This window comes from Aotus nancymaae, unplaced genomic scaffold (genome assembly GCF_030222135.1).
Source record: "Aotus nancymaae isolate 86718 unplaced genomic scaffold, 86718_ANA_hifiasm-v0.15.2.pri h1tg000007l, whole genome shotgun sequence".
NCBI classification, from domain to species: Eukaryota; Metazoa; Chordata; class Mammalia; order Primates; family Aotidae; genus Aotus; species Aotus nancymaae.
In genome coordinates this window covers 28,278,310-28,295,864 of record NW_026988418.1, presented here as the reverse complement: position 1 = coordinate 28,295,864, position 17,555 = coordinate 28,278,310, and the positions used below count along the sequence as shown (strand labels likewise).

The following is a 17,555-nucleotide window of genomic DNA, read 5'->3' as shown; positions in this document are numbered from 1 at the left end:
TGGTTATGCACAGTTTTTATGTTTATGTACTGTCATGATGACATAATAGTCCATTGAATGGACATAGTACAATTTATTATTCCTTAGTTATTGGGTAACTCAGTTCTTTCCAAAGTGTCATTATTACAAAGAGCATTGCTCTAGATATTTTTGCAAACACAGCTCCTCTTTACTCTTGAAATACTTTGTTAGAATAATTAGAACTCATTTGGTTGCAAATTGCAAAGCTCATTGGAGTAGCCTAAGTGAAAGAAGTTATGTTAATAAGCACGTAGGGCAGTCATGAAGATACAATGGCAAGACACACATAGAAATTGGAAAGTTGTCAGACAGTCCCCCTCACCCTTCTGTTTCCTTTAGACCACTGCCTATACCTTCTTCCCTGCTCTCTTATAACTTTGGCCTGTACAGAGGCTTTTTTTTTTTTTTTTTTTTGTAAGAGATGGTATCTTTCTCTCTTGCCCAGGCTGGAGTGCAGTTGTGTGATCAGAGCTCACTGTAGCCTCAAATCCCTGGGCTCAAACGATCCTCCCGCCTCAGCCTCCTGAGTAGCTGGGACTACACTTGCACAGGGCTTTGACTTGCCTTGGAACCAGAGACCCCAGGTCTAAATCAAGAGTCCAGAGCCAACCACTATCTGACCAGAATTTCTTTATCTTTTATATCCGCTTCTTGAGCAAGAGTCTGATTAGGCAAACTCCCCTGCCTTTGGAACCTCTGCCCTCCTCTTTCTAGTCGGGGTAAGGGATGGCAGTGGGGGCAAGGCCATGGGGTGTTTGTAGATTCAACTTGAACACTACCACTTACTAGGGATGTAGCCAGTTAGTTACTTAGCTTCTCTGTGTTTCTGTTTGCTTATTTGTAAAATGAGGATAATACTGAGTTTATTAAGAAGATGAAATCATCCATGTCAAGGATTATAAGAAGGACATATAAGAAGTCCTTGATATCTATTAGCTTTTGGGTATTTTGGGGGATTTGTTTTCATTTTTTAAAAATTTGTGGCAAAATATATATAAAATTTACAATTTTGACCGTATTCTTCTCTCTCTCTTTTTTTTTTTTTTTGGGACAGGTTCTCACTCTGTTGCCCAGGCTAGAGTGTAGTGGCTCTATCATAGTTCACTGCAGCCTTGAACTCCTGGGCTTAAGTGACCCTCCCACCTTAGCCTCTCAAGCAGCTAGGACTACAGGCATGTACCACTATTATTGGGTAATTTTTAAATTTTTTTGTAGGGATGGAGTTTCACTATGTCGCCTAGGCTGGTCTCAAACTCCTGGACTCAAACAATCTTCCCACCTTAGTCAAGGTACACTACTTTCAAATGCACCATTCAGTGGCATTAAATACATACACACTGTTGTGCAACCATCACACTATCCATCCTAATAACTTTTTATCATCTCAAACTGAAGCTCTTTTCTTTTAGTTATGATTGCTACAATTATTTCAGATATGTTTCCTGGGTCCATCCTTTTGGAACATGTGATAGGGACACTCCTCAAAGAAGGGAACAGGGTGGGTAGGCACTCCAAGTGTTTATGGAAAACATCACACTTCTACAATTCTTTAAACATTAGAGAACACTCTCATATGTTATTTTATGCAGATGTCCCAAGGAAGGACTTACTGAAGTAGGAAGTGATTATCCTTATTTTACAGGAGAGTAGAATGAAGTTCAGAAAATCTGATTTGCTTAATGTTTCCAACTTTACTTCTAGAGTCAGCACTCAAGGTCAAGTCTTCTCAACTCCAAGTTCATACCTTTTCTGTGACATCTCAGGGATGTGATTCCTCAGCTAAGCTTTATACTCATTTGCTTACAGTTCCTGCTATGTATTCTATATCAGATTATGAGAAGGAAGAGAAGAATTCTCTGATGAGAACTTGTGGATGGGCTCTGTGTAGAAAGTACAGGTCACCAGAAGCTGGTTTAGCTTACTGGTTTCTGTCCTGGTATGTAGGAAGGGCAGCAATGAACTTTATTATACAATGTGATGATTCTGTGAAACCACATGAAGGGATCAGTTAATGACCTCTTAATCTTTACCCTGAGAAAAGCCTAAAGTATTTTCTGGAAACAATAGGCATTACTAAGACAATTTTTTTTTTAGACAGTTTCACTGTTGTTACCCAGGCTGAAGTACAATGGTACAATCTTGGCTCACTGCAACCTCCGCCTCCCGGGTTCAAGCAATTCTCCTGTCTCAGCCTCCCGAGTAGCTGGGGTTACAGGTGTGTGCCACCATGCCCGGCTAATTTTTTGTATTTTTAGTAGAAAGGAGGTTTCACCATGTTAGCCAGGTTGGTCTTGAACTCCTGACCTCAGATGATCTGCCCACGTCAGCCTCCCAAAGTGCTGGGATTACAGGCATGAGCCACTGTGCCTGGCCACTAAGATAATTTTTTAAATGAGATAGAGAAAAAGAGATACCATGAGAAACAAAACAAGTGAATTTCAGCTGGTGTTTCATGGTTTGTATGGAGAAACATATTTTGTCTGATTGGCTTGATTACATTTTTTTTTTTTTAGTGAAAAACACCTTTGCCATAATTCTTCATTTTATAGAGAAACCACAGGAAGAAAGCTTGTGTGAACTCAAGCTACCCCATAGCACCTTTCTAACAACTAGATTAATGTTCGCCATTAGACAATCTTTCCATTAAATTAATGGCTACCTTTTTGGATTAGACACTCACCTTCCATTTGGCACTCAGAGTCATTTCCTTGTCACTTGTTCTAAAAGAAAATCACTTAGGATAACTGAAGACCTTAGGGTAATGAGCTTTTATTATGTCTGTCCTGATCCTTCCTTTTGTACAAAATTTATGAATTCTCCTTGTGCTCTTCCATATCAAGTCATGCATCCTCTCTTTGGCTTTCAGCCTGATCCCACCCCATCTGTGCCATCCTGATCTCGCCTTATTTATATGCCACCCCATTTCCTCAACCCTTCCATACCAGTTATGTTAATTTCCTTGTAATTATCAAATATGTTATATTCAGCCAATCCCTATATCTCTACCCACGTTGTACTTGACTTTCCTTTTATCCATATGGAATACCTTTTCCCTTTATCCATCCTGAATATTTTCATCCTTCACTACCAACAAAATCCTACTTATTCTCTAAGGCTTTTGATCCATATCAGTTTCTTCCTTCTGTGAGTTTGTATAGGTTATAAATTACTACTATCATTTATTAAGCACATGTTGAGTGTCAGGCCCATTATCTCTACTCCTTATTACAATAACACAAGGTAATTATTATCATCTTCATTTAATGAAAAGGGAGACAGTAGTTCAGAAAGGTTATACAATTTGCCCAAGATCACACATTCTAAATGGCTAAGCTGAGGAGTGAACTGCAGGAGTGATGGATTCTAAAGCTCTTATTCTGTCTACCTATACTTTCTCTTAACTATATACTATATGGAAGTGTTTCCTTTATCGATTGATTGACTGGTACTTATGGGAGTCTCACAATGTTTCCTGGGCTGATCTCAAACTCCTGGCTTCAAGCAGTCCTCCTGCCTTGGCCTCCGAAAGCACTGGAATTATAGGTATGAGCCACTGCTCCCAAATGGGAAATGTTTTCTAATTGTTTTGTGTGAATTAATCTCTCCTTAATTTGTTCATGAAATGAAGTACTATATAATTAAGAGTTGTATTCAGTTACTAGTTCTGGAGATACAGGAGTTGAGGCCAGGTATGGTGGTTCATACCTGTAATCCCAGTACCTCGAGAGGCCGAGGTGGGAGGATTGCTTGAGGTTGGGAGGTAGAAACTATCCTGGGCAATATAGTGAGATTCCATTTCTACACAATAAAAAAATTATCTGAGTATTGGGCACACACCCGTTGTCCTGGCTCCCAGGAGGCTAAGCTGGGAGGATCCCTTGAGCCCAGGAGTTAGAGGCTGCAGCGAGCTATGTTCGCAACCACTATACTCCAGCCTAGGTGACAGAGCAAGAGCCTGTCTCTAAAATACAAAATCAGGAACATAGCCTCTTTTTGCTATTTCCTCTGCCATTCCCAGGGTGGGGGCCTTTTCCTTGTGTTAACAAGATGGCTGCCTGAAGTCCGGCCTTCATATTTCTGTTCCAGGCAAGAAGGAGGAAAGGATTAAGGGTAAACGGTAGGCCTCCCAGCCAAATTTTAAAGACTTTTTATAAAAGTCTCACTAATAGCTCATTGGTCACCACATTTGCAAGGAAGGCTAGGAAATATTTTATAGCCAAGTACACTGACATACCCAACAATAAAGGTATTTCGTTTCCAAGAAAGGATGGATGTTAAATCGTAGTCTCTGCCACAGAGACCCATGTCTCAGTCTTTCACATTTTCATAGCACCTAGTAGATGCCCCATAACACTGGTGGGCAGTCTAATGTAGAGAAATAGTAGCAAAGGTAATTTAAAAAGTGGATGCGTGAAGAAACTGAGAAGATGGCCATATGTAGCTTCTAATCTATAAATAACTTTATAAGAAATAGAGATTGCCACTGATTTCTCCCTAAACAATCCTGCCACCAGGCTTCATGTGTGGAAGGTTTATAAAACTAACATCAAGGTTAAGAAATAAAAGGTTAAAAAAATAAAGCCAGGTCATTTGAAATTATTTTGAGTGGATTCATTGTATTTCCTTTAGCCTTTTTTTTTTTTTTTGCATATATTGTGTTTCCATTTACAAAATTGGCATTAGAAAATGTTCCATTTTGCGAAAGGACTCACTGTAAACAGCCACTTTAGAAAGAATGACCAGTACTCAGGCAGTATCTGATGAGCACTTAGAACAAAAGAATAAATTACATTTCCAATAGAAATTAGTGCTGTGCATTCTGGAACTTTGATTTGCAAAATAATTCAAATGCTTTAAAGAAAAATCTAGGCTGGGCGCAGTGGCTCACACCTGTAATCCCAGCACTTTGGGAGGCCGAGGTGAGTGGATCACCTGAGGTCAAGAGTTTGAGACCAGCCTGGCCAACACAGCAAAACTCCGTCTCTACTAAAAATACAAAAATTAGCTGGGCATGGTGGTGCACACCTATAGTCCCAGCTACTCAGGAAACTGAGGCTTGAACCCGGGAGGTGGAGGTTGCAGTGAGCTGAGATTGCGCCACTGCACTGAAGCCTGGGTAACAAAGCAAGACTCCATCTCAAAAGAAAAAAAAAAGAAAGAAAAACCTGTGGTAATTACCTGAAATGTTTCTCCAGTCCCCAGATTAACATCAAGAGAGGGTCTTTGTTTGAGATACAAAGCACATTTCTTTAATTTTTAATTTTGATACAGTCTCAAATTCTGTGTGCCCTTTACCCAGAATCACCAATTGTTTTAGCCCATTTGCTTCATCATTCTTCTTCTCTCTCTGGCATGTGTGTATGATTTTTTTCTGAAAATTTTTAGTGTAAATTGGAGACATGAGATGCTAGGAGACCCCTAAACACTTCAGAATATTTGCTGAAAAAAAGGACATTATCTTATATAACCATAGCAAAATGATTACAGCAAGAAATTGAACTTTGATACAATACTGTTATCTAGTCTGGGGTCCATGGACAAATTCCATTAAGTGCCCTAATAATATCTTTTTATAGTTGTTTGATTTTCCCAGGTCGAATCCAGTCTTAGACCATGCAATGCATTTAGTTGTCTCATCTCTTTAATCTTCTTTAATCTGGAAGCGTTTCTTAGCTTTTCATTGACTTTCTCTTACTTGAAATTTTTTTTAAAGTACAGGGCAGTTATTTTGTAGAATTTTGTACGTTCTACAAAATAACTTCCACAAGTATTCTGACTTGCCTAATGATTACTTTCAGGTTGTATATTTTGAGCAGAAGTACCACAGAAGTAGTATTTTGTCCTTCTCAGCACTTCATGTGAGAAACTACATGATGGTGGTTTATCTTAGAACATCATGTACTTTGATCTCTGGTTAAGGTGGTGTCCACCATATTTCCCCACTGTAAAGTTACTGTTTTTACTTTTTTTTGAGACAGGGTTTCTTACTTTGTTGCCCAGGCTGGAATGCAGACTGGATCTTGGCTCACTGCAGTCTCACCCTCCCTAGCTCAAGTGATCCTCCCACCTCAGCCTCCTGATTAGCTGGAACTACAGGTGCACAACCCCATGCCCAGCTAATTTTTGTATTTTTTTGTAGAGATGGGGTGTTGCCATGTTGTCCAGGGTGGTCTTAAACTCCTGGGCTTAAGTATGTCACCCACCTCTGACCTCCAAAGTCCTGGGACCACACGTGTGAACCACTGTAGCAATCACTCTTTTTTCTTTTGTAATTAAAAAACAATTGGTTACTGAGGCCAGGTGCTGGGATCTAATGGTTGGTTTCTGATACTATGTGTCTATGAGTTTCTGAGACTTTGTCTCAGTTTATTTGGGCTGCCATAACAAAATATCGTATACTAGGTGGCTTAAACAACAGAAATGTATTTCTCACAGTTCTGGAGGATGAGAAATCCAAGATCAAGATGCCAGCTGCTTGCAGATGGCCACATTCTTGCTGTGTCCTCACATGTTGGAGACAGAGTGCAGGTATCTCTTCCTCTTTTAATAAGGACACTAATCCCATCATGGGTTCCACCCTCATGACCTCTCTAAACCTAATTACTTCCCAAAAGCCCCATCTCCTAATACCATCACATTAAGAATTAGGGCTTCAAAATATGGATTTTGGTGTGGGAGAACACATTCAGTCCATAACAGACTTTAAAAAAAAAACTTTTTAACTTTTAAGTTCAGAAGTATGTGTACATGTTTCCTATGTAGGTAAATTTGTGTCATGGGACTTTGTTGTACAGATTATTTTCTTACCCCCTATTAAGCCTCGTACCCAGTCGTTGTTCTTCCTGATCCTTTTTCTCCACCCTCCAGTAGGCCCCAGTGTCTGTTGTTCCCCTCTATGTGTCCGTGTGTTCTCATCACTTAGCTCCCACTTACAAGTGAGAACTTGGTATTTGGTTTTCTGTTCCTGTGTTAGTTTGTTAAGGATAATGGCCTCCAGCTCCATCCATGTTCCTGCAAAGGACACGATCTCATTCTTTTTTATGGCTGCATGTTACTCCCTGGTGTATACGTACCACATTTTATTTTCAAATACCAGTGATGGGAATTTAGGTTGATTCCATGTATTTGCTATTGGGAGTAGTGCTACAGTGAACATACACGTGAATCTATCTTTTTTTTTTCTCTTTTTTTTGAGACAGAGTTTCACTCTTGTTGTCCAGGCGCTGGAGTGCAATGGTGCAATCTTGGCTCACCGTAACCTCTGCCTCCCGGGTTCAAGCGATTCTCCCGCCTCAGCTTCCTGAGTAGCTGGGATTACAGGCATGTGCCACCACACCCAGGTGATTTTGTATTTTTAGCAGAGATAGGATTTCTCCATGTTGGTCAGGCTGGTCTTGAACTCCTGACCTCAGGTGATCCACCCATCTGGGTCTCCCAACGTGCTGGGTTTACAAGCGTGAGCCACCACGCCCAGCCAAATGTATCTTTATGATAGAACAATTATATTCCTTTGGGTATATACCCAGTAATGGGATTGCTAGGTCAATGGTATTTTTGCATAACAGACTTATAAAAGGAAAAATAGGCTGGGCATGGTGGCTCATGCCTGTAATCCCAGCACTTTGGGAGGCTGAGGCAGGTGGATCATGAGGTCAGGAGTTCGAGACCAGCCTGACCAACATGGTGAAACCCCATCTCTACTAAAAATACAAAAATTAGCCTGTTGTGGTGGTACATGCCTGTAATCCCAGCTACTGGGGAGGCTGAGGCAGGAGAATCACTTGAACTTGGAAGGCAGAGGTTGTGGTGAGCTGAGATTGCACCATTGCACTCCAGCCTGGGCAACAAAAGTGAAACTCTGTCTCAAAAAAAAAAAATTTTTTTTTAAAAAGGAGTAGTTCAAGACCAGCCTGGGCAACATGGTAAAACCTCATCTCTCCAAAAAATACAAAAAATGTAGCCAGGCACAATGGCACATGTCTGTAGTCCCAGCTACTTGGGAGGCCGAGATGGGAGGATTACCTGAACCCTGGAGTTTGAGGCTGCAATGAGCCATGATCATGCCACTGCCTTCTAGCCTGGGTGACAGAGTGAGACCCTGTCTCAGGAGAGGGAAAAAAAAAAAAAGGAAAAATAAATACCACCTATTGTAAGAAGATGGTATCCTCCTTGGATTGGGTAACTGATATTGAGCCTTGAACCCCTGCATAGTAAAAGTAATTCCTTCTTTTGTCATTTGTAATATGATTATTTTACTTTATTCTTATTTTTACTGTCAAATGGTGAGATAAATTGGCTGCTTTCCTCTTATTTGGCTCTGAAATCTGTTTTGTATTTGTTGCTATCAGATAAATGTGGATTCAAATTCCACACTTCCAATTGTGTGTGACATTGGCCATGTTATTCTGTGGGCCTCAGCCTCTTTGCCCACAGAATAGGGATAATAACTTTTATCTCAGTGCTATTGGGAGGATTAAATCAGATAATATATGTGAAAACATGTAACATGGTGTCTGATAAAAAAAAATTCAATTAGTAAATAAGTTTTCTGTCTTTAACTTAAAATTTCAATTTTCAGTGATACATTTTTGTAGGTTTCAGTGACTTCATTGCTCTCTTCAAGGGGTTAGACAATCTTCTCAGATATGAAGTTTGCATCAGAAAAAGAAAGGATTAGTGGGATCTGTAAACTTTTACATGATTTAAGTGGTTATACCAGTCCTTCCCTCCCTCCCTCCCTCCCTCCGTCCCTCCCTCTGTCCCTCCCTCCCTTCCTCCCTTCCTTCCTTCCTTCCTTCCTCCTTCCCTTTGCCACATTGTTAATGACATTTGCTATATGCTAGTCACTATTCTGGGTGCTACGGATAGAACAACAGACAAAATCTCCTGACTTGACATCCATTATATTCTAATCAAAGGAAACAGATGGTAAAAGTAGAAATAAACTTTTAAAATTAGATAGGGCACGTGCTATGAGAAAAGTAACACTGGAAAGGAAAATAAGAATTGTGAGTGGATTGCTATTTTAATTAGGGGAGGCCTCACTGATGAGGCAGCACATGAGCAGAGATCTCAAGGAGATGAGACATTGAATCATTAGGGTAGCTGAGGGAAAAGCGTTCCAGGCAAAGGAAATATTTCAGAGAAGAAACCTAAGGCATAGATTGACTTACTGAGGGTTCACCCAAAGGAATCATAAAAAGAGCTCAGGCAGTTCTGTGGAACACAACAGCACTCTGCTTCCCTTCTGTGAGCTTGATTATAGGTAAGAGCAGAATGGCTGGACAGCTGTTGGGGTTGTGCCAGTTTTGGCTGTGTGCCACACAGACCTCCATTCCAGAAAGAACCTGCTGCAAGGAGTGCAGAATGCTGATAGCTTCCAGTCTGGATCCACCCCAGTATCCAGGGTGCAGCACTTTCTCCCAGGCAGCCCTCTACCAATGACTGAGCATGGCAGGGGTACTAGGGCATGACCACTGCCATACAACGTGGAACTTTTTTGAGGCCAGTCCTTATGCCAGAGCTCCCTATTAGGCTGGCCAGGACATTTCTAGAGCTTCACCACACTCTGAGACTCTATTCACCCACCCAATCATCCTTGCTCACCCTTCTCCTTTTACAAGTCTCAGACCTGCAACATGGATTTACGGCCTTCCCTGCCCTCTCCAGCTCCCTCTTCCTTTTGCCTTTCACAGGCATTACATACACCCTAGTGCTTTCACTTATAAACCCATCCTGGAGTCTGTCTGCTTCCTAGAGGATCCAGATTAACAGGAGGCAGGGCAAAAATACATGTAAGGAGATTTTGCTCTGCTTCTGCTGCTGCATCAGTCAGAGATAGACCAAGGGAGTTGGAGGAGGGCAGTCAGCAGTAATGTCAAGGATGATCAAAGTTTCCAGATAATTAACTAGGCGTAGTGCCTCACACCTGTAATCCCAGCACTTTGGGAGGCCGAGGTAGGTGGATCACTTGAGGTCTGGAGTTCAAGACCAGCCTGGCCAACATGGTGAAACCCCATCTCTACTAAAAATACAAAATAATTAGCTGGGTTAGGGGGCGCATGGCTGTAGTCCCAGTTACTCAAGAGACTGAACCAGGAGAATAGCTTGAACCCAGGAGGCGGAGGTTTCAGTGAGATGAGATCGTGCCACTGCACTCCAGCCTGGGTGACAGAGTAAGACTCTGTCTCAAAACAAACAAACAAACAAAATTTCCAGATAACCAGCCCTACCCAGGCCATCTGAAATAGTATACAATCTGAGTGAAACCTGCTTATTAAAAAAAAATTATTTTTTTAAGACAGAGTCTTGCTCTGTTGCCCAGGCTAGAGTGCAGTGGTGCAATCTCAGCTCACTGCAACCTCCACCTCCCAGGTTCAAGCAATTCTCCTACCTCAGGCTCTGGAGTAGCTAGGACTACAGGCACATTCTGCCATGCCTGGCTAAGTTTTATCTTTTTAGTAGAGGTGGGGTTCGCCATATTGGCAAGGCTGGTCTCGAACTCTTAGCCTCAGGTGATCTGGCCTCCCAAAGTGCTGGGATTACAGGCATGAACCACTGCGCCTGGCCAAACCTGCTTATTTAAAATGCAAACAATTTCAGAAGCAACCCTCTAGAAACTCATAGCAACCAGATGGCTGCCCCTAAGCTTTTGTTATGTAGAAATTCTGGGGCTACCAATGGAACAGTTCCAAACCCTTCCTTCCTTCTTTCCTGTTTGGAAGGAGGAAGGGGGATTAGTTAACAAACTAGAATCCAGAGGGGCAGCATGCTTTGAGAGGGGAAGTTGGCACTCATTTCCACTCCTGGAAGGCAAACCATGGGATTCTGAGGTCTCCAGGGACATTTTCTAGACCTCCAACTGTGATGATCATCTGTCTTATACCCCAGGCTGTGTTCAAAGGCCACTGACCGTGTCTGGCTCACCGTGCTGCACTGACATTCCAGCCAGAAACCATTCTCAGAGTTGATGGACCAATGCTCTAATCACATAGCTGAAATTACAGTTTGGGGCTCAGTAAGGTAATGGTTCCGAAGATTTTCTGTGGAAATCTCTACAGTCCCATCTGGAAAGCAAACACTGGCTGGGTAGGAAGTAGACTTGGGGTGGGATCACATGGAAGGCAGACAGACAGACAGAGTTATGACCCAGATTTCAGAGTGAATATCCTCTATGTGCCAGGCACTTTCACAGCTTTATATTTCTAGAACCAACCTATGATGCTGGAATGATACTTTGAGGTAATCCCTACTTTATGGCTTAGAAAAGTATGGTTTGGCTGGGTATGGTGGCTCACACCTGTAATCCCAGCATTTTGGGAGGTCGAGGTGGGAGGATCGCTTGAGTCCAGGAGTACAAGACTAGCTTGGGCAACATGACAAAACCCCATCTCTAGAAAAAATACAAAAATTAGCCAGGTATGTGGTGTGCACCTGTAGTCCCGGTTACTCAAGAGGCTGAGCTGGAAGGATTTCTTGAGCCTAGGAGGTAGAGGCTACAGTGAGCTATGATCATGCCAGTGCACTCTAGCCTGGGTGACAGAGTGAGACCCTGTCTAAAAAAAGGAAAGAAAAAAGAAAGGAAAAAATGTGGTTTGGAAAGTTAAGTGATTTTTTTCTCCCAAGGTCATAGTGCTAGCAAGTAGCAAACCTAGGATTCGAGCCAGGTCTTCAGATGCTAAATTTAGTGACTTTTTAATGATTTTACTGCTGGCTAACTGTCCTCTTACCTTTATCCATATTCCTGTGTCAATCATAGTATTTTACCCTGTGGTCTCACTCTTTGCTTAGTTGCTTAGATAAAATCATGTTGATTTTTAGTGAGGCCATGGTTGGGAAGCACTATAGTGGACATTGCTAGTTTTTAACATCTTGACATCCATTTTCCTCTTCTTTTGGTGAATGTATTCTAATTTCTCTCTGGAGAACTCCCTCTACCCCGACTTGGAATCCATGTATTTCAAGTGGGCTCTAACCCTTGCTTCGGGATGGGGTCTGTGACTCCCCTAAATCAGTGTGACTCTGCCTCTGGGGTTCAAGTGATTCTTGTGCCTCAGCTTTCTGAGTAGCTGGGATTACAGGTGCCCGCCATCACACCCAGCTAATTTTTGTATTTTTAGTAGAGACGGAGTTTCACCATGTTGGCCAGGCTGGTCTCAAACTCCTGACCTCAAGTGATCCGCCCACCTCAGCCTCCCAAAGTGCTGGCATTACAGGCGTGAACCACCACACCCAGCCTTTTTTTTTTTTTAAACTTCTTAGCATTAGGGAAATCTCCACAATAAGAAATTTAATTTTTTTTTTTTTTGCTATGGACCAGGCCATTCTTGAAGCCAGAACTACCTTCAAGAACTTTCAGTTCTGTGGTACAACAAATTCCATTAATGCTTAAGCTAATAATGTAGGTTGGATTTTCTGTTACTGTCAACTGCAAGAGGCTTACCCGTTACCACAGACTTTCTCAATTCAATTTCACCCAAGTTAAAAATCAATTAGGACTCAAAATAAAAAGGCAAATTACCCAATTAAAAATGAGCAAATGATTTGAATAGTCATTTCTCCAAAGAAGATGTACAAGTAGCCAATAAACTCTTGAAAAGATGTTCAACATCATGAATCATTAGGGAAATGCAAATCAAAACTGCAGTGAGGTACAACTTTACAGCACTTAGGATGGCTGTAATCAAAAATATGAACAAGTGTTGGTGAGGACATGGAGAAATGAGAACTGTTGTACCTTGCTGCTAGGAATGTAGAGTGGTACAGCCACTTTGGAAAACAGTCTGGCAGTTCCTCAAACGATTAAACATTGTTACCATGGGGCTAGCTATTTTACTCCTAGGTATATACCCAAAAGAAATGAAAATATATGTCCACAAAAAGTTTTGTACAAAAATGCTCATAGTACTTGTATTCATAATAGCCGAAAATGGAGAACAACTCAAATGTCCAGCAATAAGAGATTGGATAAACACATTGTGAAATACTCATACAAAGGAAGATTACTCAGCAATAAAAGGAATGAGCCACTGATGCATACCAAAAACAAGATGAATCTAGAAACGTGGTGAGTGAAAGATACCAGATACAAAATAATAAATATGGTATGACTCTATTTATTGCAGTCCAAGAGCAGGCAAACTAGTCTATGGTGATTTCCCTCAGTGAGAAAGGGCAAATTTGACTAGAAAGGGACAAGAGGATGAGTCAACTTTCTGGAACTTTAGATGGTAGTTACATGAATGTGTACAATTATCAAACTCTATTGGCCTGGCATGTGCCTGTAGTCCCAGCTACTCGGGAGGCTGAGGCAGAAGAATCACTTGAACCTGGGAGGCGGAGGTTGCAGTGAACCAAGATCGTGCCACTGCACTCCAGCCTGGCGACAGAGTGAGACTCCGTTTCAAAACCAAACCAAACAAAACAAAACACTATTGGCCAAGCATGGTGGCTCAGGCTTGTAATCCCAGTGCTTCAGGAGGCTGAGGTGGGAGGATTTCTTAAGGCCAGGAGTTCAAGATCAGCCTGGGCAACATAGCTGGTCCAAAAAAAAAAAATTAGCCTGGTATGGCTGTGCATACCTGTGGCTCCAGATACTCAGGATGCTGAGGTGGGAGAATTACTTAAGCCCAGGGGTTTGAGGTTACAATGAGCCGTGATCATTCCACTGTACTTCAGCCTGGGTGACAGAACGAGACCCTGTCTCTAAAATTAAAAAAAAAAAAAGTTATGGAACTGAACCTTAAGATCAGCATATTAAATACTTCACTTAAAAATAATTAATACTTGGAATGATACAGAGAAGATTAGCATAGCCCCTGCGTAAGGATGACAGGAAAAAAAATACTATGTTTTAAATGTTTACTGCTTCCTCACTTTTCGTGAGGAAAAAAGCATTCACTGAGTTTATATGATCTAACAGGTGTGAAAAACTCTCTCTCCTGTCAAAAAATATCGTTCCTCACCAACTTAATAGACTGAATTTCCCCTGATTAGTTTCTCCTTTGATATACACATTGAAAGCCCTAAATAAAATGCTGTATTAATTTTCCCCAGTGACTATTTTAGCATGACACTAATGTATGAAGTTGGTTCTCCTCCCTCTTAGCAAGGTACTGCAACCTACTATTGACTATGTTAAAGTCTAAAAATAAATAAGATAATAAAAGTGATAAAATGGTGATTACCTTCTTCAAGTTGCTGAGAAGTCTGAAGAGGCACCAACCCTTGCAAACTAAATTTTCGCTTTGGCTGACTCAGTCTCATTTCTTTAATTCTTTGTTTGCATCACCCCACCTCCCAGGCTTATGCCTCATCACTTACTACCTACTGACCAGTTTAATGGGCCTCAGAAAGACTATGGAAATCCTAAAATGCAGAGTCATTCACAAACTTCCCTAGCATGAGTCCTCAAATCCCTATAAGTGCAGTGGAATATCCATTTTGTGGGTGATTTACGGGTTAGAAAGAGCTCTTAATTGCTTTACTAGCGTGGACTTCTCTGTGACCAAAAAAAAATGGCAATGTGGGCTCCTTTGAGGGAAAGGAGAGGGGACATTACACAAGAAAAATGTTCTTTTCCAGTATCAAGAAAATTCATTAGCACACATTAAAATGCACTCAAGTAGTCATCACCCTGAATTGTTTTGGAAAAGGCCCTGCTTTGGAAAAACACAGGGCAGAAACATCACTCCTGTAGCTTGGCACAATGAGATGGCAGGATGACAAATGTCTTATTCTCTACAGTGCCTTAATATTTAGAGGACATCCGCTACTGTGTGCTTCTCCCTCCCCTGAGTCACCTTTATCACAGTCTAACATTGTGTTATTGCTGTTTCCCATGTCCACCTGTTACAGGGATAAGGCGCAGCTGTACTCCTCCAGCGTGTGGGAAGCAAATGAGTCTGAAAGTCAGGAGGCTGAGCTTCTAGTCTCATTGTTGTACTAGCTATGCAGTCTTAGGCAAATATTGCAAATTCTCTTGGTTTTAGTGTCCTCTTCTAAAAAAATGGGAAGTATAATCGACATGGTTTCAATGAAATGGAGGCTAAGACTTACCCCAGCCATTAGGGATTCCTCAGCTCAGATCATAGAACCAATATATAGAGAAGGGGTGATATATCCTTAATAGGAGTAATTAGGTTGCTGCTACCTGGTGGGGATGGACAGAGAGAGCTATGTTTAGAGCTCAGGGATTCGATTAAAAACCTCTTAGCATTCCTTGGTCCATTGGTCTGGTCACAGGAAAAGTGTAGTCACCTAATAAAGACAAGATAATCAATGTCTCATATTCTACATGCAATGAAGTTTGGGTCTCTCCAATACTACTTTGCAAAATAGGCAAAAGCATCTTTACTCCGGTCGCCTGGGACAAGGAAAGAGGTAAAACACATCCTGCTGAAGTGCTGATGGAAGGAAAGAACAGAAGTGGGAGGTGGAAGACGGTAGCCTTGAGTACCAGTGTAGGCCTTGTCACCAGCTGCAGAGCAGGGATTATACCAGCCACAATTTAAGTCTCTTGGGCATTTCTCCTTCTCCCCAAACCTTGTATTTTAAAAGAAAAACACTGGAAGTGGCTACTGTTTTAGATTCAGGCGGGCATGTGGGCAACTTCTCATCACTCCAGATCTACTCTTTGCCCAGCTCCATTCTGCTGGGTTCCCTGGGTGGCTGACCTAAATGCATTACATCAACACATTCTCTTGCCTTCTGGCTTCCAGTTGGGTTCAGCAACAAGGAGCACAGAGAGAAGATTGCAAGAGGGAAGGGAGAAGAGCAAGATCAGGGTGTTTATTCTTTGTGTGAAGTCACTGTGCGGTGGACTGGCTTTGTCTTTCCACTAGAGGTCATAGCTCAAGTTGAGCAGCTCTCTCCACGTAGCTCGTGTCTCCCGGTTCTAATAATGGCTTTCTTTCCTTGCCCCAGTGGGTGGGAAAGGCACCCCAAGTTGCTAGTTCTAGAGTATTTTGTTACCACTTTTGAGTTTCTTAAACGTTGCCCACCACCGTTGACGGTCCTTTTAAATTAAACTCTTCCCAAATTACCAAATTTGTACAAATAAATAATTTCTTTTCTAGTGGAGCCGTAACTAATATGGACAGGTTTCTTATAGGAACCACAAGCGGTAATTGTAGAATCAGATAAGATTTATTAAAATGTGTGTGAAGTTTCTTGGAAGATGACTTTGTAGAAGTTCAAATGAAACATATGCAATATATATAGAAAAGTGCATAAAGCATATATGTACGGTTTGAATAATGATAATGAATATATAACCAGTACCATGATCCAGATATAAAATATTGCTGCCTCCCCAGAAGCACAGTGAATTGTTTCCAGTTTCAGGCTACTCAGAACAATGCTGCTAAGAAAATTCTTGTGCCTATCTATAGTACACATTGCAAGAGTTTCTCTACAGTGGTTCACAGGCTTTTGCTGATAATGGGGAGTGGTGATGAGAGTTCTTATAGGCTGTTGCTGAGAGTATAAATTAGTACAACAACCACTTTGAAGAAGAGTGTGGCATTGTATAGCAAAACTAAAGTTATATACACCTTTTGTTGTTGTTGTTCGAGACGGAGTTCTGCTCTTTTTGCCCAGACTGGAGTGCAGTGGTGCCATCTTGGCTCACTGCAACCTTCGCATCCTGGGTTCAAGAAATTCTCCTGCCTCAGCCTCCCGAGTAGCTGGGATTACAGGCACACACCATCATGCCTGGCTAATTCTGCATTTTTTGTAGAGACAGGGTTTCACTGTGTTGGCCAGGCTGGTCTTGAACTCCTGATCTCAGGTGATCTGCATTCCTTGGCCTCCCAAAGTGCAGGGATTACAGGTGCGAGCAACCATGCCCAGCCTCCTTTTTTTTTCTCTGTGACAGAGTCTCACTCTGTGGCCCAGGCTGGAGCGTAGTGGCGTGATTTCTGCTCACTGCAACCTCTGCCTCCCAGGTTCCAGCAGTTCTTCTGCCTTAGCCTCCTGAGTAGCTGGGATTACAGGCCCCCGTCACCACACGCTGCTAATTTTTGAATTTTTAGTAGAGACGGGGTTTCGCCATGTTGGCCAGGCTGGTCTCAAACTTCTGGCATCAGGTGATCCACCTGCCTTTGCTTCCCAAAGTGTTGGGATTACAGGCGTGAGCTACCGCGCCCAGCCTCGCACCTTCTGACACAGCAACTCCACTATTTTTCATGATGTTTGGTACAGATTTTCTGTAGGTACTGTATTTGACTTAAAATTTCCTCTTATTTCAAGTTTGTTGATTTTTAAAATTAAGAATGCCTACTGACTTTTTTTACCATTCATTTTTTCTAAATATATGGCGGAGTCATATGGGTTCTCTCCTTTATTCTATTAATGTGACAAATTACATTGATTCATTTTCAAATATTAAACCAATTTTGTGTTCCTAGGATACATTTAACTTGCTTTTCTATATTATCCTTTTATATTGCTGGATTCAGCTTGCTAATATATTGTTTCAGATTTTTTTCAACATATATCCGTAAGTCAAATTAGATTGTAATTTTATTTTGCCA

The 17,555-nt window shown here is 41.6% G+C and overlaps 1 non-coding gene across 1 annotated transcript; it reads left to right on the top strand.

The window, feature by feature from the left end:
• Positions 1-13,776: 13,776 nt before the first annotated feature.
• Positions 13,777-13,883, top strand: LOC135273470 (U6 spliceosomal RNA). Its single transcript, XR_010341269.1, has one exon. It is a non-coding gene; the product is annotated as a U6 spliceosomal RNA (small nuclear RNA).
• The last annotated feature ends 3,672 nt before the right edge of the window (positions 13,884-17,555 follow it).